General features: G+C 43.3%; 2 pseudogenes; both read right to left on the reverse strand.

Moving 5' to 3' along the window:
- Positions 1-16,721, reverse strand: part of LOC134353313 (interferon-inducible GTPase 5-like) — a 73,749-nt pseudogene extending 57,028 nt beyond the window's left edge.
- Positions 16,722-16,904: 183 nt separating this feature from the next.
- On the reverse strand, positions 16,905-21,222 carry LOC134352541 (interferon-gamma-inducible GTPase 10-like; annotated as a pseudogene).
- Positions 21,223-21,802: the final 580 nt, after the last annotated feature.

The following is a 21,802-nucleotide window of genomic DNA, read 5'->3' on the forward strand; positions in this document are numbered from 1 at the left end:
AAAGGCCAAGTTCTCTCAACCTATTCTCATAAGGCATGCTTCCCAATCCAGGCAAGGTCCTTCTAAATCTCCCTTTCTATAGTTTCCACATCCTTCCTGTAGTGAGTATACCAGAACTGAGCACAGTACTCCGAGTGGTGTCTGACCAGGGTCCTATATAGCTGCAACATTACCACTCGGCTCGTAAACTTAATCCCATGAAGAGAAGGGGTCCCAGAACAGATCCCTGAGGCACACCACTGCTCACCGACCTCCATGTAGAATATGACCTGTCTACAACAACTCTTTGCCTTCTGTGGGCAGGCCAATTCTGGATCCACAAAGCAAGGTCCCCTTGGAACACCATGCCTCCATACTCTCCTTACTTTCTCAATAAGCCTTGCATGGAATTGCAAAAGCTTAAAACAGACAGTTAATGTCTCAGAGAAACTGCACACTTATCAAAGAACATCAGACAAGGAAAAAGCAATTAGGTGGGGCCCAACAATCACCGAGTCTCTTAATGGCAAAGTCCACAAATACACAAACAAACTGACGTGTGGCCAAACTTCACAATTCTCTGCATTCAAAGAGTTCACCCTCTATTTACAGAGAAGAGGGGCACAGGGTGAATGACCACCCTCTCCCTACAACAATGAGGTGCGAATGTACTGAGGAACTTGAAGCTGTTCACCCTCTCAACTCTAGGTCCATTGATGTCAACAGGGGTTAACCCGTCTCCATTCCTCCAGTAGTCCACAAACAGCTCCTTTGCTTATCGCAACATTGAGGGAGAGGTTGTTTTCTTGACACCACTATGTCAGGGAGATGACTTCTTCCACCTCATTATTGTTTGAGATAAGACCAATCAATGTAGTGTCGTCAGCAAATTTAATCAGCAGATTAGAGCTGTGGGTGGCAACACAGTCATGGGTATGCAAGGGGTAAAATCGGGGACTTAGTACACAGCCCTGAGGGGCTCCTGTATTGAGAGTCAGAGGGGTGGAGGTGAGGGAGCCCACTCTTACCAGCTGCAGGAGATCTGACAGGAAGTCCAGGATCCAGCTGCACAAGGCAGGGTCAAGGCTGAGGTCTCTGAGCTTCTTGTCGAGCCTGGATGGAACTATGGTGTTGAATGCTGAACTGCATTCCAAGAACAGCATTCCCATACAAGCATCCTTCTTCTCCAGATGTGCAAGGATGGTATGTAGAGCAGTGGCTATTGCATTGTCTGTCGATCAGAAGTGTTGGTAAGCAAATTGTAGGGGGTCCAGTTTGGGTGGTAGCATGCTGCAGATGTAGTCCTTGATCAGACTCTTAAAGCATTTGCTTATTTTTGAGGACGCCAGTCATTTAGGCATGTTACCTTGGTCTTTTTGGTACAGGGACAATGGTGGATAATTTGAAGTAGGAAGGCAGTCTACACCGAGAGAGGGAGAGATTAAAAATGTCAGTAAACACACCTGCCAGTTGTGAATACTAAAGTATTTTAAGCCGGATCAAAGCAGGACAAGTAATAAAACACAACACAAGAAATCCAGGCCCTTTGGAGCCCCGAATCTGCATCAGACCAGGGATGCCCCTTATTTCATTGTCCCTCCTTCTCATGTTCCTTCCTTCCATGTGGACAGTTGTGTACCTGGCAGTTATTATACATGGACTGAGAGGATTTCTGCCGTCTTGCACAACATGTCAATTCCCCAACTAAAACACTTGCTTGTCTTAAATGGTAAAGCTACATAAAGATTTGGCTCTCTTTTTGCTCTTTGTCACCAGATCACTCAGGATCCTGGGATTCTATGTTAGAACTTCATGATCAGAGTTCTGACAGATATACCACTGGTCAGCCACATCTTGCAGATTCCCAATGCAGACTCCAGAAAAGGACAAAGCTCAGTTGTGAATTGGATGAATCTAACAATCCCAAGTTTCCTCATCAATTGCTTCAGAAGCCTGTAGTCATCATCAGTCATTTGGATCTGCTGAAGAAAACTGTCATACTTTTCAATGTCGATTACAGCTGACCGTAACCAACTCATACCTCATACCTTTGTGTTTTGATTTAAACACACTTAAATTTACTTTTAATGTAATCAAATCACTTTCATCATGGCATAAAATTACGCATTTTAGTACTCATAATTAACCCTTCCTTGTTGCATGACATCACATATAAAAAGTTTTTTCACTTCTTGTTTCTTTAACTCTCCTGTTCAAGTTAATTATCATTCAACCATACATGAATAGAACCAAATGATCCATAGGTGGTTACGATTTCAAAATTATATATGTAGTCACAATGAAACAAAACTTAATATAGCCATTGCCTGAGTGGCACGATTGTAGGATTAATAGCAAGTTGTCCTGATTCAGGTTGTTCTTCCAATGAGCGAAACACTGAAGAGCAGCTTCGACAGAAGGGAACAGCCCCAACACAGGTTCGGATTCCAACTCGCCCCGTGGGGTTCTCACACACCACTCCAGCATCTCTTCTCCTGGTCGGCTGCAAGAGGCAACTCCGTGGTCTCAGCCTAGAGCTTGACTAATGAGGTAACACAGATCTCCATTGTCCATCTCGTCAATGAAACAGTGAACTAGGCTTGCAGTATTCAATGTTACCAATATCCAGCAGGGTCTTTCAATCACAATAAAAATGTTCAAGACAATCACTCACACTGAACAGCGTGGAATTTTACACAACAATTCCAGGCAACAACACAACAATGATAGATAATAAGTCCAGCTCCATCACGATCAAGCAACTTGTTGATGGGACAGTCCTGGAGTGTTTGACGTTCTCAGTATCCAGCAGTGAATTGCAATCATTAAAAAGACATGCAAGATGAACAAATACACCTTTGATTGTACCCGGAGCTGTGTCTGAGGATGCTGCCATCTTTTTCTAATACTCAGAGACTGTTAAATGTTATATACTCATCCCCCTCGAAAACTCCCCAGTGTGTTGTTTCCCTTGATGCTGAAAAGGCATTTCATAGAGTTGAATGGAAATAACTAATTTTAATATGTGGATTAGAACGATATATAAAAGCCCTATTGCCACTGTAATTGCTAATAACTGTAGATCCCCCTTTTTTCGACGTTCGCGGGGTACGAGACAAGGATGTCCGTTAAACCCTTTGTTATTTAATTTGGTGCTGGAACCTTTGGCTATTGCACTTCATGAAGCTAAGGATATCCAAGGAATTTCCATAAATGGGATTATCCAAAAGATTTCCCTTTATGCTGATGATCTCTTAGTGTATATTTCGAATCCTGAAGAATCTATTCCTAGTTTATGGAAATTATTAAATGAATTTGGAAAGTTTTTGGGATATAAATTAAACCTGCGTAAAAGTGAATTATTTCCTTTAACTGATTCTGCTTTTATATATGATGATATTCCTTTTAAAGTTACGGATTCTTTTAAATATTTAGGTGTAGCCCCCCTGGCCACCAATAAAATATAAAAGGAAAATAAAAGGCACCACACTTATCAAAGTTCAATCTCTTTGTGCACAAAACAGTTGGAGCTCCAGAACCTTCTTCTTTACCCTGCGACTCCTCAGACCACCTCGACCGGCCACCTGGGACCAACAACGGTGGTCGACCAGACGCTCCACACGAGTCCATCTCCGTCTCCTCGCCGAACGCCCTGCTCGGGGTCCGACCCCGTTGGCGGACATGACAGCACCTGCTCCATTCTCTGTCTCTCTCTCCCGCCTTCTCCCCCAAAACCCCACGCATACAAATCTTTCAGATACACCAAATTCATAACAACTATCCCAATTGGTTCGTAACATCCTCTTATCACCCCTTAACACACAACAAGCTGCTAACGCAAAGCTTTCTCAGCGTTTAACATAACAAAGAAGCATTCCCGATTATAACATAACAAAGAAGCCATTTTAAATTTAACATACAAAAAAAGAAAGACCCTGTGCACTCTTCCCCCCACCAAATAAAAGTCATGCCCTCATGACTTCTAAATAACTCACCAACCAGTCCTACAGACACACAACACACACATACACAGATACACACAGTGACAGTGCTCCCCAAACAGTGAACTCTACGCCCGTCTCACGGCACTACATAGTCCACCTATCTGAGAGCTTCTTAATCTTCCGACACCTCCGTACCCCCTCACCTAAACCCAAAAGGCTCAGACACTACTAGGGATACCTCGGGGCTGCTTGCCATCTCTTCTCTCACTCAGGCCACCACTACAGCTCGGAGCCCCCGTCCCGTGTCCGGGACCCCGCCTCTCCTCCTTCCTAATCCTACCGCAACTCAGACTGCCCACAGCTAGTCCTCCCCACTACACCTGACTCAGTGGGATGAGGGCCAAATGTCTCTTCCTCAATCACGGGGAAGTTAGCGTAAGGCAGCATGTACCACATGTGCAGCACATCCTCCTTCGAATCTGCATTCTTTCTCATTCCCTCGATCGGTAGCTGCTGTTTGAGTTTCTCCAAACTGAAACATTTAGCCGGAGCTACCCCTTCAGCCTCCTGCAGTTGAGACGTCAGCTTCTTCGGGGACTCCTTCAACTCTCGCCACAGCCTCCGCAGTTCTGACTCAGGGTTCTTGGCCATCTCAATCTGGGACGCAGTTACCCCACCAGCTCCTCCCACCCTGATCTGAAAAGCAGCAATTATAGGATGCTCAGCCTCCAGATTTTTCTTCCTGATGACATCTTTCAGGTCAACTTTTAGTTTTTCCACTTCATTTAAACTCGCAATAGTCATCTTCAGGTTCCTTTCAAGCGTCCGCCTCCCTTTTCCGAGATCTGTCCTCCATTTCTTCACCTCCTCAGGAGTGTAGTCAAACTCCCCTCCCTGGGCTCTCGGTTTTCTGTTGGCCTTAGTCAGAACACTTCCTTGATCTTCCTCAACTTGTAAGTCTTCCGATCTTTTCTGAATCGACGTCTTGTGTTTCTGCTGATCCCTTTGAAGATGGGTCATTGTTTCTTCTCGCTGGATTAATTCATCAGCACATGACCGCAGCGTTGGCTGGGAATTCCGTTGCTCCTTCTCCATTTTGACGAGCGTGAATTCCAAGTCTGCAATGGTCATCCCACAAGCTCGGCACTCATTCTCCGGCCGGCATCTCTGAGCAATCAGTTCAATGGTGCAAATCCCCTCTCTCCCCTGTGTCTCATTCAGATTGATGACTTGGGTTTCTATCCCCAGGTCCACCACCATCTGTTCCAACACCAGGAAGTTCAACTGGTCTGTCGGGTCAATTTTCTCACATTGCACCAAACTCCTCCGGCCAAAAACTCCTCCACATTTGACACTTCGCTTCGGTCGCCCGGGCTCAGCTACTCGCCTCGCTTCATAGTCCCTCCAGGCGAATCCAAGCTCTAGGCGGTCATCCACATACGCTAAAACTCCACACACCTTCACTTCCCCCATGGTCTTCCTCGTGCCCCGCAGGAATGATGCAGGTGCTCTGAATATGCCCCTGGGCATCTTTTCGGATCGGAATAATCTTAGGGAACTAATAACGGCCATCTTCAGCTCGACAGCCACACTCCTCGGGATCTGGCAACATCCACTCCTCAGATCCAGCACATTAAACCACATCGCACAATCTGCAAACACGCTGCCTCCATCTTCCACGCCGCGAGGGTCCAGTTGCTGCGACCTCTCTCTCACTGAGGTGTCTTCAGCTGTCAACTCCCCTCCCTCGTGGTAGTTCGGAGCGTCTACTAAGCGGGTCTCACCCTCAGCTACTTTCCCCAGGCCGTACCACCGCTGGGTCTCGTTTAAATTCAGTACGGGCTCAAGGCTGCTACACACGTCCTCAGAAGCAACTCGACATGCTGGGTGCCCAGACAATGCCCGTACGAACTATAGGGTCATTAACCAATCATCGTCTGCTGTATATCTACTGGCACTGGTACCCAAAATCTCCGGTGCCCTTGCGGTTGTCAAGGGTAAATGCTTCAGACACCGGTTGTGAAACGAACTGTATAACTACTTGACCTGCGCCCCGGGATCGAGGATGGATTCAGCATCGCTTCCCTCTATCCATAACGACACCCTGGGGCGTGGTCCCTCTAAGCCTTCAGGAATAGGGTCTTTTCCTTGCAGAAGTTCATTGGTACATTGTTGGGAACGTGCTTCCCCAGAGATCCCAAGCCTTTCTCCCACTGGGCCTCCACTAAGGTTCCCGACACCTCTCTGATCAGCTGAAAAACTGAAGGAGGGGCTGATCCTCTGAAATGATCCCTCTGGCTCTGCAAGCAATTTAGCTGCCCTCCTAGCCAGAGAAGACACACTGAAAACTTTCCCCCTCTTTCAAATAACTGACAGCTGTCACTATGGTGTAAGTGAACCTGACAGCTCTAACACCGTCACCAGCCCGCCTACTCAAACTTTCAACCAATCCCTGTCGCTCTCCCTCAACCGAGCACTGCCACTCATCTAACAACTGAGAGATCCGCTCCGTCCACATCTCGCACGCCTCCGCCCCTCTTGGGGTGGACACTATCCCAAACGCTAGGCGGAGCCTGCCAGAGCTAGAACATTTATTCCCACAGACTACTCCAAATCAGACCACTCTTTCCTCTCTCTCCCAACCGCATGGACAGCCCCGAGTACCACCTCCAACTCATCAATGCCACCCTGAACTCGAACAAAGACCGCACCCACAACACATACAGCAATAACCAGCAAATAACCCACAGAGACACACATTACAGATTTAAACAGGGCACCCACACAGCATACCAGTAGACCCAATCCTGGACAAAGCCCACACAAAGTAGCCCCCCTGGCCACCCTCAGGTTTGCTCGGCTCGCTGTTTTCTAGGGAAACAGCCCTGGGCCCCGCCAAACTGGGTAATTCATTTGTGTGGATGCTGTGTGAGGTACCCCACCCTGTCCAAATAACAGACAATACACCAGATGCAATTAAATGATTTACAGTTTATAGATATTACTGGAACGAATTAATTAATAGAGAATAAAATATAAAAGGAAAATAAAAGGCGCCACACTTATCAAAGTTCAATCTCTTCGTGCACAAAACAGTTGGAGCTCAAGAACCTTCTTCTTCGCCCTGCGACCCCTCGGATCACCTCGACTGGCCGCCTGGGACCAACAACAGTGGTCGACCAGACACTCCACACAAGTCCATCTCTGTCTCCTCGCCAAACGCCCTCCTCGGGGTCCGACCCCGTTGGCGGACATCACAGCACCTGGTCCATTCTCTGTCTCTCTTTCCTGCCTTCTCCCTCAAAACCCCGCGCATACAAATCATCCAGATACACCAAAGTCATAACAACTATCCCAATTGGTTCATAACATCCTCTTATCACCCCTTAACCCACAACAAGCTGCTAGCGCAAAGCTTTCTCAGTGTTTAACATAACAAAGAAGCATTCCTGATTATAACATGACAAAGAAGCCATTTTAAATTTAACATACAAAAAAAAAGAACCCAGAAAAATAGGTATTATCATCACTAAAAATTATGGAGACCTTTATAGAGCTAATTTAGTTCCTTTAGTGGATTTAATGAAGCAATTATTTTCTAGATGAAATCCTCTTATACTTTTGTTAGTTGGTCAATTTCATGCAGTTAAAATGATGATCTTACCAAAATTTTTATATGTATTTCAAAATATTCCTATTTTGTTAACTAAGAAGTTTTTTTGATCAGGTTGACTCTATTCATCTTTTGTTTGGAATAATAAAAGACCAAGAATTGGAATTATTTGGTGGCTAATATACGCTCTGCGTGTTCTTGGTTATATTGGACCGATAGAAATGAACGTCCACCATGGGTTGACTTGGAATTGAAAGCTGTGAAACAATTTTACCTAAGTTCGTTATTAGGAGCTTCTCTACCTGTACAACTAGCCAAAATTTCTATCTTAAATATTAATCCTATGATTAAGCAGTCATTACGAATTTGGTACCAGTTTCGTAAGTTTTTAATCTTAAAAAATTTAACCTTCTTAGTTTAATTTATCGAAACTATTTATTTAAACCTTCACTTAGTGATTCTACCTTTTCCCTTTGGAGGAATAAAGAAATTTATTCCTTCATGGATCTGTTTCAAGAAGGCCGATTGATGTCCCTTGATTAGTAAACTAAATGTTCTGACTCAAACTCACACTTTTTGCAATATCTTCAAGTCAGACATTTTTTACAAGAATATTTAAGTAACTTTCCATATATACAAGATTCTGACCTGTTAGACACTATTTCAAAAATCAACCCTTTAGTGAAAGGTTTTATTGGGAAAATTTATAATTTACTATTACAACAGGATAATTATCCTCTATTTAAGATTAAGCAAGATTGGGAAAGTGAGCTTAATATGACCTTGATAACAGAGAATTGGTTGCGAATTCTGAAGTTGGTCAAATCTTCTTCAATTTGCACCAGTCATTCTTCGATTCAATTTAAAATTGTACATCGTTATTATTTGACAAAGGAGAGACTGTCTAACATATTTCCTAATGTTAACAGTCAGTGTGATAGATGTAAAACTGAAATAGCTACATTGACACATATGTTTTGGTTGTGTTCTGTATTGAAATAGTTTTGGAAATCTATTTATTCTACAATTTCTAAAGCTTTAAAAATTAATTTACAACCTAATAAATTTACAGTTTTGTTTGGTATAATTCCTCAACATATTCATGGTATTTCGACATCAGACCAATATGTAATTGCATTTGGTACATTATTGGCTAGAAGGGCTATTTTATTAAAATGGAAAGATGCCTCTGCTCCCACTTTGACACAATGGTTCTCTCAGGTGATGTTATGTCTTAGTTTGGAATAAAAGCAGATGTTGAACATTTGATCCTCGATTTGACTTTGAGAAAAGGTGGGGCTCCTTTGCCTGCTACTATCATTTGATTTGTGCTAATTAAGATGGTTCCCTTCTGATTCTTGGGTAAATAGATTTGGTTGACAGATTGATGTCTTTTTTTTTAATAGAAGCCTGTATGGCGTATAGCTCCGGGTTTGTGTTCCAAATGGGTTTTTATTTCTCGCTTTTTTTTGTTTGTTAGTTGATTTTGTTTGTTTTAGTTAGTAAGAGTTCTTTTTTCCTTCTTTCTTTTTTCAAAAAAATATAGCTTTAACATTTTGGTTTTCTTAATTATTATTATTGATATACTGTTTAGTTTGGTTAACAGTTTGACTCACTATACTTATTGATATATTGACTTGATTATTTTAATGTACGTTTCTTTGTCAATTTTCAATAATAATTAACAAAAAGATTTAAAAATGAAAAATCAGAAGGTTGCAGGGCAAGGCTCCAGACACAGGTTGCAAGGCAAGGCTTCAGAAGGAAGGGGAAGGGAAGGGAACAGTCCAGCCCCAGGTAACGGCAAAGATGGCCTGACTTACCCCACAGAGGCAAGGACGGGATACTGACGAGACTAACCAGCAGCCACACTCGAACCCAGGGCCACTTATATTCCCAGCGTCAAGACGAGCATCAGGTGCCTATGATTAAGTCCAAGTGAAACAAGGGAAAGCCGGAAGAACTGGAGTTCGGAGTCCACTGACGGGACCATGAACCAGAAGGCAGACTTCACGGACCGGACCATGACAACTCTTCATTTATCAATTTCTCTTTTTTCCCAGTGTCAAGGTCATTCCCAGAGAACTAACTTCTTGTTTCACCACCTGTGCTTTTTTAGGATTTACCTTTAGTCCCAATGCATGTAATAATTGCAACAGTTCTGTCAATGGCTGGTAATGTTCCTGCTTGGTTTCAGTATTCAAAAGTAGACCATCTATTGTACCAAGCATTCAGGCTTTGAAAACCATTTTAACCCTTTCCTTAAATGCTGATGAAATATAGATGGGGAATTATGGAACCCCTGTGGTAGGGCAGTCCACATATACTTCTGCCCCTGAAAGGTAAATGCCAACTTGTATTAACACTCACTTTCGAGTGGGATAGACCAAAATCCATTATTTCTGTCCAAAACTGAACCATTGCGCTCTTTCATTCTGTTTGACCTCTATTTCTGGGTTAGTTCCTACAGTTGGGGCTGCTAACAGGATTACTTTATATAGTCTAATGTGAACCTCCAACTACCATCTGGTTTCCTCCCTGGCCAAACGGGTGAGTTATTTGTGCAGGTTACCAGCCTCAGTACCCCTGGTTGTACCAAACTTTGGATTACATTACCTATATCTTCCTCTGCTTCTTTTGGACAAACCCATGTTGCTTCTGTGAGCACACACAAAGCATCCACTTTTACATCCATTCCTTATCAATTCAAATATCGCATTCCAGTGAAGTTGGCCACAGGTCATGTGTCTGAACTTTAAGACCTTGTTATTGGCTCTGCTCAAAGCCGGCATCATTTATTGCCCTCTTCCCATCAAGTGACAGTTGATAATTTAGGGCTGTTTGTTCTCAGTCAGCAATGAGCACAAATCAGTCCAGGCAAGCACCAACCCCAACATTCAAAAACTGCATATCACATCCAAACAAAGAATATCACACAAATAACAATTTCTTTTTTGGAAATGATCGCCAGTCCAGCAAATTACCTGAAGTATCATTGAGTCTTCTTTAAAAAATTGATGAAGCCCAGCATTCAATAGTTTTTCAATGCACAAAGGCCGTTGTAAATCTAGTCAAGAAGAAAAGAAGAGCTTATGAAAGGTTCAAAAAATTAGGTAATGATAGAGATCTAGAAGATTGTCAAGTTAGCAGGAAGGAGCTCAAGAATGAAATTAGGAGAGCCAGAAGGGGCCATGAGAAGGTCTTGGCAGACAGAATTAAGGAAAACCCCAAAGCATTCTACAAGTATGTGAAGAGCAAGAGGATAAGATGTGAGAGAATAGAACCAATCAAGTGTGACAGTGGAAAAGTGTGTATGGAACCGGAGGAGATAGCAGAGGTACTTAATGAATACTTTGCTTCAGTATTCACTACAGAAAAGGATCTTGGTGATTGTAGTGATGACTTGCAGCAGACTGAAAAGCTTGAGCATATAGACATTATGAAAGAGGATGTGCTGGAGCTTTTGGAAAGCATCAAGTTGGATCAGTCACCAGGACCAGACAAGATGTAACCCAGGCTACTGTGGGCAGCGAGGGAGGAGATTGCTGAGTCACTGGCGATGATCTTTGCATTTCAATGGGGATGGAAGAGGTTCTGGAGGATTGGAAGGTTGCGGATGTTGTTCCCTTATTCAAGAAAGGGAGTAGAGATAACCCAGGAAATTATAGACTAGGGAGTCTTACTTCAGTGGTTGGTAAGTTGATGGGGAAGATTCTGAGAGGCAGGATTTATGAACAGTTGGAGAGGAATAATATGATTAGGAATAGTCAGCATGGGTTTGTCAAAGGTAGGTCATACCTTACAAGCCTGATTAATTTTTTTGAGGATGTGAGTAAACACATTGATGAAGGTAGAGCAGTAGATGTAGTGTATATGCATTTCAGCAAGGCGGTTGATAAGGTACCCCATGCAAGGCTTATTGAGAAAGTAAGGAGGCAAGGGATTCAAGGGGACATTGCTTTGTGGATCCAGAACTGGCTTGCCCACAGAAAGCCAAGTGTGGTTGAAGACGGGTCATATTCTGTATGGTGTTCGGTGACCAGTGGTGTGCCTCAGGGATCTAATCTGCGACCCCTACTCTTCGTGATTTTTATGAATGACCAGGATGAGGAAGTGGAGGCATGGGTTAGTAAATTTACTGATGACAAAAAAGGTTGGGGGTGTTGTGGACAGTCTGGAGAGCAGTCAGAGTTCACGGCAGGATATTGACAGGATGCGAAACTGGGCTGAGAAGTGGCAGATGGAGTTCAACCCGGATAAGTGTGAGGTGGCTGATTTTGGTAGGTCAAATATGATGGCAGAGTATAGCATTAACTATAAGACTCTTGGCAGTGTGGAAGATCAGAGGAGTCTTGGGGTCCGAGTCCCTAAGACACTCAAAGCTGCTATGCAGATTGACTCTGTGGTTAAGAAGACATACAATGCATTGGCTTTCATCAACTGTGGGATTGAGTTCAAGAGCTGAGAGGTAATGTTGCAGCTATATAGGGCCCTGGTCAGACCCCACTTGGAGTACTGTGCTCAATTCTGGTGGCCTCACTATAGGAAGGATGTGAAAACCATAGAAAGGGCAGATAGGAGATTTACAAGGATGTGGCCTGGATTGGGGAGCATGCCTTATGAGAATAGGTTGAGTGAACTCAGCTTTTTCTCCTTGGAGCAACAAAGGATGAGAGGTGACATGTTAGAGGTGTACAAGATGATGAGAGGCATTGATCGTGTGGATAGTCAGAGGCTTCTTCCTAGGGCTGAAATTGCAAGCACAAGAGGACACAGTTTTATGGCGCTTGGAAGAAGGTACAGAGGAGATGTCAGGGGGAAGATTTTACGCAGAGTGTGGTGAGTCCGTCGAATGGGCTGCTGGCGGCTGTGATGGAGGCAGATATGATAGGGTATTTTAAGAGGCTCCTGGATAGGTTCATGGAGCTTAGAAAAATAGAAGGCTATGGGTAACCCTTGGTAGTTCTAAGGTAAGGACACGTTTGGCACAGCTTCGTGGGTCGAAGGGCCTATATTGTGCTGTAGGTTTTCTATGTTTCTATGTTTCTTCTATTTCGTGACTGAGTGGTCTGGAAGATATCAGCTGTGTCCGTTACTCTGCATTCTACAGGTGAGGTGTTTACATCTGGCAGATACCTTTACACATTTATATTCTCGTTGAACTGCACACCCCAGCAGTATGAAGTACAATGTGCATCATTGGCCATTATTTCAACAAGATTACTCATTGTCACATTGGTACTACACCCCTCTCCTTTCCTCACGTTGTATTATCCAAAACCTGCTTCTCCACAGGCAACATTGACGATCCTTTATCAATGTCAATTGGAAGCAAGAAGTGCTGATGGAAACAATATAATTTGTGGACAGCAAGTAATCAGTTGTTTGTCTGAGGGTCAGCATGGACATGGGAGGCCAAAGAGCCTGTTTCCACGTCTGATCTCTGTGTGACTCTTGATGTGTTGCTCTTAATGGATAACCTGCAATCTATGAACTAAAAGTGAAACATACAAAAAGAATATTAAAATACGATTGGTATTTAGTGCATGGCAACAATGCTTTTGCATCTGACTTCCTCCACCGATCTCCTCCTCATTGCTCTCATGTTTTCTGCTCACTGTAGTGTTTCTACTTCTTCCAAATATTCCAGCAATATCTGGAATCATATTTCTGTCTAGTTCTAATTTGTACATTTCTGGTGCTCCCAGCTCCTCCTCCTGCATCACACAATTTCTCTGACAGTAGCAGCAGTTCAGTTCCTGGTTTAATACAACATTCAATTGATCCATCAGACATCTCCCCATGCGTCTCATTCTGGTCCCCTACATTGAGGTAGCTTTCCTCACTACACAAATACTCAGAATTCTTTGGTTCAGTCCCTTCTTATCTTCATCCTTGACACATCACCTGCTCTCAAACACCTTAGTCACGAAGTTCCCTGTCCCTGATTGCCTCATATTCAATATGGATGTCCAGTCCCTATACAGTTCTCTCCCTCATCAGGAAGGATGTAAACCTCTCTGCTTCTTTCTGAACAACAGACCTGAACAGCTCTGCTCCACCACCACCCTCCTCTTTTTGTCAGATCTGGTTCTCCTTCGGCTTCTCCAACTTTCTCCAATCCCAACGTGTTCCCATGGGTATCTATGATGACCCCAACTATGCATGATATTTCATTGGCAACAAGCCTAGCTGGTAATGCACCCCAACTCTTTCTGTGCTCCATCGATGACTGCATTTGTGCTGCTTCCTGCACCCATGTTAAGTTCATCTGTTTCATCAACTTTGCCTTCAAATTCCACCCTGCTGTCAAATTCACTTGCTCCTTCCTTGGCACCTCTTTCCTCCTTCTTGATCTCCATGTCTCCATCTCTCCATCTCTGGAGATAGTCAATCTACAGATATATTTTACAAACCTAGTGAATCTTCCAGCTATCTTGGCTGTACTTGAGCTTTTCCCATAGGGTTACCCTTGTCCTTACCTATCACCCAACAAGCCTCTGTATCAAGCATATCATTCTCTGTAACATTCACTATTTCCAATGGGGTCCTACCACTAAGCGTATCTTTCTATTCCACTACACCCCACCCTACTATTAGGGATTGGTTTCTATGTGGCTGCCTTGTCACTCATCCCTATCCACTGATCTCCATGCTGCAACTTATCCCTGCAAACGGGTGCTAAACCTGCCCCTACACCTCCTCCCTCATCGCCATTCAGGGAGAAGCAGTCCTTCCAGGTGACACAACATTTCATCTACCAGTCTGTCAGTGTCATCTACTGTATTGGGTGCTCACAGTGTGGCCTCTTGTACATCGGGGAGACCTCATGTAGAATGGGGATTGCACCATCAGTGGACCTTTGCTCTGTCTATCACTGAATGTGGGATTTACCGGTGACCACCTATTTCAATTCAACTTCCCATTCCCATTCCGGAATGTCTGTCCATGGTCTCCTCTAGTACCATGATGAGGCGACACTCAGGTTGGAGGAACAACACTGTTGTGTTTTGTAACTCGAAAACATAAAACTAATCAAAAGAAAAACACGGGGAAATTGGGACAAATGTATACTCTTCGGTTTCACTTTTATCGAGGCGTGCACTTATGACGTGGTGATGTGATGATGTGTGACATTCATGCACTATTACATAGAACCCGTAACTAATTATTAAACCAAACAAAGAATGCTTAATCAAACAATATATTTGCACTATTACTGAAATACACACACACACACATATACACACACACACACACACACACACACACATACACACACACACATACACACACACACACACACACAGACACAGTCACATATATATGTACCGTTTACTACAGAATACAACTGCTGTATAGACATCCACAGAATAGCTGGTGAGTTGTGGGTTGTGGAGTGTGTTGCATTACGACATACAAGGAGGAAATTGGTGAGTTGCTGATTCAAGTTTCAAAGTACATTTGTTATCAAAGAATGTATGAATTATGTAATCTTGAGATTTGTTTGCTTACAGGCAACCGCAAAGCAAGAGACACGAAAGAACCCAATGAAAATAAAATAAAATAAAGGCCAACGCTCAATGCAGAGAGAGAGGGAAAAGAAACACAAATCACGCAAACAATTGAAGTGAGCAGTAACTTTCTGAACCAAAATGAGTCCTGAGATCCGAACCCCAGAGCAGCCCTGAGTAGGCCCAAAGCCTCAGTATCAGTTCATTATATTAGCGGGTACGGAGCACAGCACCAGGGCAGTCTCCATTGCCTCAGCACCATGGAGAGGAGTGAAGATCACAGGAGGGTGAGCGATCTCGGCTCTTGCCTCTGATCCTGACACTCTTGTCTTTCAAGTATATCTTGGCCAGTGTTTAAATTGTCACCCTTCTGTGGATTTAAAATGGACACCAGTGGATGATAATCAGTAACGATGGTAAACTCTCTGCCTTACAGGTAGTGGTTGTACCATTTTACTCCCCAAACCAGACTCAAGGCCTTTCTGTCAGCCTGTGCATTATTTTTTCTGCACTGGCCAGGGAACGTGACACAAAGGCTATGGAGCGTTCACCTCCATCACTCATAACAGTTGACATGACTGCATCTGTACCACAAGACAAGGCATTACCGGCAAGCTTCACTGGATGATATGGATCATAATGTGTGAGTACAGCGTCTGACGTCACCATCTGTTGGTCGGTCTCTGCAAAGTCCACAGCTGAAGTGCTTCCCTCCAGAAAGGTTGCAAAAATATCCTCTCTCTTGGGCAGAGGGCATTGATCTACTTTCAGGACTGGGTTGGTGGTGACGTTCACATCACCACAGATCATGTCAGACCCATTCTTCTTGTCTGCTAGAACTACTGCTGTGGCTCATGGGCTCCACTCAACCTTGAATACATTTATTCAGCTTCCGGCCAATCTAGTTCACTGGATCCTTTATCATGGACGGTATAAGGAATCGGATGGGCTTTGTAAAACTTGGGTGTGGCATTTTCATTTAACACTATCTTACCATTGATATCTTTGAGTTTTCCAACGGCAACCTTGAACACTGCTGTGGCATCATCCAGAATCTTTCTCAATTCAATTTCAATTGACTCTACGGCAGAGGATGTGGCATGCAAATGGTGGATATATCTCCAGTCAAGTTGTGTTGTCTCAGCCACTCTCATCCCCACAATGCTGGCCCTCCTGTTTTTACCAGATACAAACACAATGTAGATTGTTGGTTGTTGTATCTGTTACAAATGTCACTCCTACAGGAGTTAACGTTTCTCCAGTGTAAGTTCTTAGTTGGATATCGGCAATTTTGTTGACACTCACTTTCATTCCTGACTACAACTCAATTGTGTTTCTGTCTGCTGCTCCCTTTGAACTCGTGATTTCAACAGCTCTCTTAAATGTGAGTTGTGCTTCAGTTAGGAGCCGTTTTTCAATGATTTCTTGCAATGCCTTTCCATTACCTTTTTATGACGTCACAATCAGATCTTTACAGATATTGAAGGGAAAACACAGCCACTAGTTTGTACACAGTAATACTGCAAACACTGTGACCTTAGTCCAAACAGTCTGACACAGGGCTGTTGATTGACAGGTGAGCATCATTCAGACACCTGGAGATAACTTCTCGACTCCTCTTCAAATTAGGATCACATGTCATTTCTGTCCACCTGTTTCATGTCTTTAACGGATTCGCACTCCCTCGGTCAGGCACAAGTGTTCCTCAGAAATGGATAAGCAATATTTCAGAAAGGAAATCAACAAAGGGGGAAGTTGTCATGTAGAATTACAACAGGGTTTAGTGACAGGCCTCTTAAATATTTTATCCCCAGAAAGACATGAGCTCATTGTATTGATGTTGGCGCTGACCAGTTAATCATTACCATATGCAAACTTCACCACCCCCTCTGCGCTCTCTGTAAGGTCCTTCAGTGCATCGGTCAGTAGATCATCAGAAATGATGATCCTGCTCCAAAGGTGGAACCAATGATGAGGATAGGGTAAAGACCAAATACCAACACTGAAATGGCAACAACTGTAGCACCCCACCCTAAACTCACAATTATAGTTTTTATCTATTTACCCCAGCAGGGGAGCTTTAACTATGGCCTTAAGCTCTTCCACAGATGTTTCTGTGATGTTGGCCAGTCTTTGAAGAGGGGCTTCATTCAGACTCAGACATTTACAGGAATGGATTATTGTCCCAATCAGTATGCCGATATCACAAGTCAGAGAGAGACCAGGAATGGGGCTGCTCCCACAGATCCTGAAAGCGTTGCCAACATCCAGACACATTTCTGCAGCATCCTGCTTTTCTCATGAACAATCTCCACACTTCGGTTTGCATAGGCCAGGACAAAGGTTCTTTTCTTTACATTCGGCAGATCATCTTCAAGTGTTTTATTTAATTGATTGGAAGCATATCGATCCTGCTCAAAATTGGATATCAGGAACACGTTCAGAGTCAAAATCCCCACCTCTCTCAACTTCTTTATGCAGTCAATCTGAGTACACTCCAGTTCATTTTCTTCATTAATTTCCTTCCCCCGTTCTCATTGAACTAAATCTTCATCATTCTTAGTGCAGAGAAAATTGAATTTTTTTCCAAGCTGTTTAATCTCTTTATCAGGGTTTGCATCATTTTCTTTGAAATGACAAGCTGATATTATGATGAAGAAATCATATCTTTCAAATTCTGTTTCCTCAGATATTCGGCAGCTGGAGATTCTGTGGACCCAGTCCCTGACAGGTCCCAAGGAGCAGACATTGGAATGATTGGGATGTGGGTATTCGATTGGCTCCATTCTAGTTTCAGTGAGCCCAACTTTAGCCGCTCCATCATCATTGTTCCAATGTCCTCTCATGGCATTGACGAAGGTGGATTTTCTTGCACCTGTTTCTCCTGTCACTGCAATGTTAAGGTCTGTGTTATCCAGTTCTGCTAGCTGTGTTCACTCAGAAAGGTAACTTTTTCCACTCCATCCTCTTCAAAGTAGTATTTCAGTTTGTTGAGCTGTTCCATTATGAAGAATGTAGGATTCTCGGACTGGGCCAACTGTTGTCTGAAAAGAAACATGTTCCATTAGAATTTCTAATCATAAACACTTCCAAATTTACAGATCCCCAACCTCTTGTCATCCATCTCATTTTGGACCAATTAATCAAATAATCAGTATGCTTTTGGGATGAGGTGGTAATTGCAACATACAGGCAAACCTACAGGACCACAAAGATTGCTTGTAAATTTCATGTGGATAACACCATAGGTCAGGCTGCAACCTGGCTCTCTAGAACTATGAGTATTGGAAATCTATCCATACAACCTCATGATATCAATATCCTTATGTGACAGCTGCCAGTTCAAACAGTATCAACTCCATCATAAATGTCCTCCCTTTCTCTACAAGGTCAGATGTCAGAGGTTTGCTGATAATTACACAAGATTCAATTCATTTCACAATGAAACTAAACAAATTCATGCCTGCTGTAACAAAGTGACCCAGGGGGTGCAGTGACACTGTACTGCAAGTGGTGCAGTGGACTGACACCACCAGTGACCTGGCTTCACTCCTGGTCTCTCATGCTGTCTGTGTGGAGTCTGCATGTTCTCCTGTGACTGAGTCAATTTCCCACGGACACATTGTGTTAGTTGTTAGGTTAATGTGCCGCTGTAAATTTCTTGTCATGCAGATGGGGGTGGGAAAGTTGGAAACTTGATGTGTGTGTGAGAGAGAATTTGTTAGATGGAAATAAGCAGGTGCATGGGAAAGGTGGGAATGCTCAGTGGGGGGGTGGAGGGTGGCAACAGAGATGAGTCTGGGTGTCATAAAGAAAAATAAAAAAGTACAAGTAATTTGAAAAGATGAAAAAGCTGTACAAAGCTCATGTATAGGATAAACAAAGACTAGTAACATGTTTGTGACAAATGTACCAGGCTGTGACCATCTCCAAACAAGGAGAGTCTAACCACCTACTCTTGACACCAATACCACACAGACTTGTCACTTGGTGCCACGTACACATTCCCTACACTGTTTCTTCTTGGCTACTCTGACAGCAATTCACAATCCCCTGATCTCCACTAATAAAACAGGGCATTACTGATCAGGGACAATATCACAGCTGCTCTCAGAGGGAGTGGATAATGGACAGGTTATCCACTGAGCCCACAAGGGTAAAGCTAAAGGTGCAATTACTCTGACTGGATTACGTTATAGAGCCCCCAGTTGTAACCAAGACATTGAGGAACAAACATGCAGGCAGATTGGGAAAATTGTCAAAAACAACAGGGTTGTTTTATTGGGTAAATGCAATTTCACCAGAATAGACTGGGGTCTTCTTTTTGCAAGAGAGTTAGGCAGGGCAGAATTTGTCATGTTCATCAAAGACAGTTTCTTCAAACAATATGTGGATATTCCAACTAGAACAGGGGCCACTCCAGACATGTTATTGGGAAATGTGCCTGGTCAGCTGACTGATCATTAAGTGGGGGGAAATAAGAGGAAACAGTGATTACAGTACCTTAAATTCTGATAGTTATGAGTAAATATAGATATTACAAGAAAGCATTAAATAGGGGGAGGGAAATTCTCAGAGTTTTAAGCAGCAATCTGGTAGAGTTAATCAGGAATAGTTGTGGCTGGACAAATCTGATCCCTGCAGGGTGTTTAATGGCAGCTTCACAGAAAATGGAACTGATATGTTCGAGACAGATGGAAGGATGACTTTGGTAAATTAGGGGAGCTTTGGAAAGAGGTTATTAATTGAGTCAAGAGGGGAATGGAACCATATGTACAGTTTAGGACGTTAAAATAATCGAACAGAGTCCTTGAGGGATGTAAAGAAGCCCGAGATGAACTCGAAAAGTGAATGGGGTGAACCAGGAGTGGTAATGGAAAGTCCTACAATGCTATATTAGAGGGAATCCCAGGGCATTCTATACATACATCAAATGTAAGAGAATAACCAGGGATAGGGTAGGACCACTCAACAATAGAGGATTAAACATACATTTGGAGGTGGAGGATGTGGAGAAGTCCTAATGAGTACCAGACAAAATACTGGGCAAATTCAGCAGATCATGCAGCATCTGTGCCTGACCTGCTGAGATCCTACAGGGTTTTGTGTATTGATTCAACAAGGGGAAATTCATAGGGAACAGTGTGAACAGTGTGGAGCATGTTAATATGCTGGGGCATTTTGAGAAAAAGAAAAAGGTGATGTTGGATCTGTTGAAGAATGTTAATGTGAAAGGGGTGTTGGTGGCAATAGATATGATCAAGGAGTATAAGAGATTCTTTAACGAGCATGTGTAACTGCAGAGAATAGAGAGATATGGACCATGTGCAGGCAAAATAATTGGTTCAGTGAGACATCATGAACTGAAGGGCCTGTTCCCATGTTGAGACATTCTGTGTTCTGTGACAAGGAATCTGATCAAAGGGAACACTATCACCTACAGCTTCCCCTCCATCATACACTGATATCATTGTTCATCATGGTCACGGGGTCTACACTCAGGAATTCCAGATCCAACCCCACAATGGGATCAGATTTATCAGGATGGCAGCTGTTCAGCAAAGCAGATCCCATGCACCAGTGAGAATGCTGAGCACTCAGTGTGCAGTGCACTGGCAGCAGTTGCTGAGGTAGGGTTCATTGAAGAGACACACAGTGTGGTGTGTTCTGACCTACCTGGAGCTTGTGCCTCCCATTCTTGATGGCTGTTTTTCAAAGCGTGGCCTGTGTGTCAGTCCACTAATCCCAGCACAAACCAGGGAGAGTGATTGGGGTCCTGGGTCTCCTCTTTGTCTTCGTGTAGGTTATCTCCTTGAAGGAAGTAAAAAGAGTGACTGATGGTTATTTGCCTATCACGATTATTTAAGGATGATCAGCAAATCCCCTTAATCACTGGAGAATAATGCAAGAAACCAGTGAATAGAACAGTACAGCATAGAAACAGGGTCCTTGGCTCATATTGTTCCTGCTGACCATGATGACAAAATAAACTCATCCCATCGACCTGCACAAGATACATATCTCTGCATTCCCTGCATGTTCACGTGTCTGTCTAAATGTCTCTTAAATGCTCCTGTTGTGTCTGCTTCCACCACCATCTGTGGCAGAAAGCTCCAGGTACTACCAGTCTCTGAGTAAAAACATTACCTTTAAACATGCCCTCTCACGTCATCGATACCTTCTAGTGTCTGATATTTCTGTGAAAATAAATCCTTCCATGCCTCTCATTACTTTATATAATTCCAACACATTTCTCAAGTCCCTCCAAACTTCATCACTATCTTTCCCCCACCCCCCACCACCCCCAGCTTCAAGAGAAAATACCCCTGGTTTGTCCAAATCATAGCACATGGCCTCTAATCTAGGCAACATCCTGGTAAACCTCCTCCAAAATCACCGTAACCTTCCCATAATAGGGCAACAAGAAAACTGACATCTGCCATGGGAAATGTGGACATGTCAGAGTGGGACTGAGAATTTGACCAGAGCATTTTCTGAAGTGACAATAATAAACCGGGATTCTGTAACTGGATGAGGAATGAAGAGGCATGGACTGATGATTCAGAATAAAATGAGTTCAGGTCATTTCAGAGTAGCAGGGGTATATAACTTAATGGATTGAAGAACAGTGAAAACAGCTGGCTTGCATAATAGTCATCATTAAACCTCCAGGTTACCATCAACACTGAAATTCTTCACTCTTTGCCCTACAATGAAACATGTGGTGACTAAAAGTCTTTGGATGTCAGGAA

Source organism: Mobula hypostoma, chromosome 10, assembly GCF_963921235.1.
Source record: "Mobula hypostoma chromosome 10, sMobHyp1.1, whole genome shotgun sequence".
NCBI lineage: Eukaryota > Metazoa > Chordata > Chondrichthyes > Myliobatiformes > Myliobatidae > Mobula > Mobula hypostoma.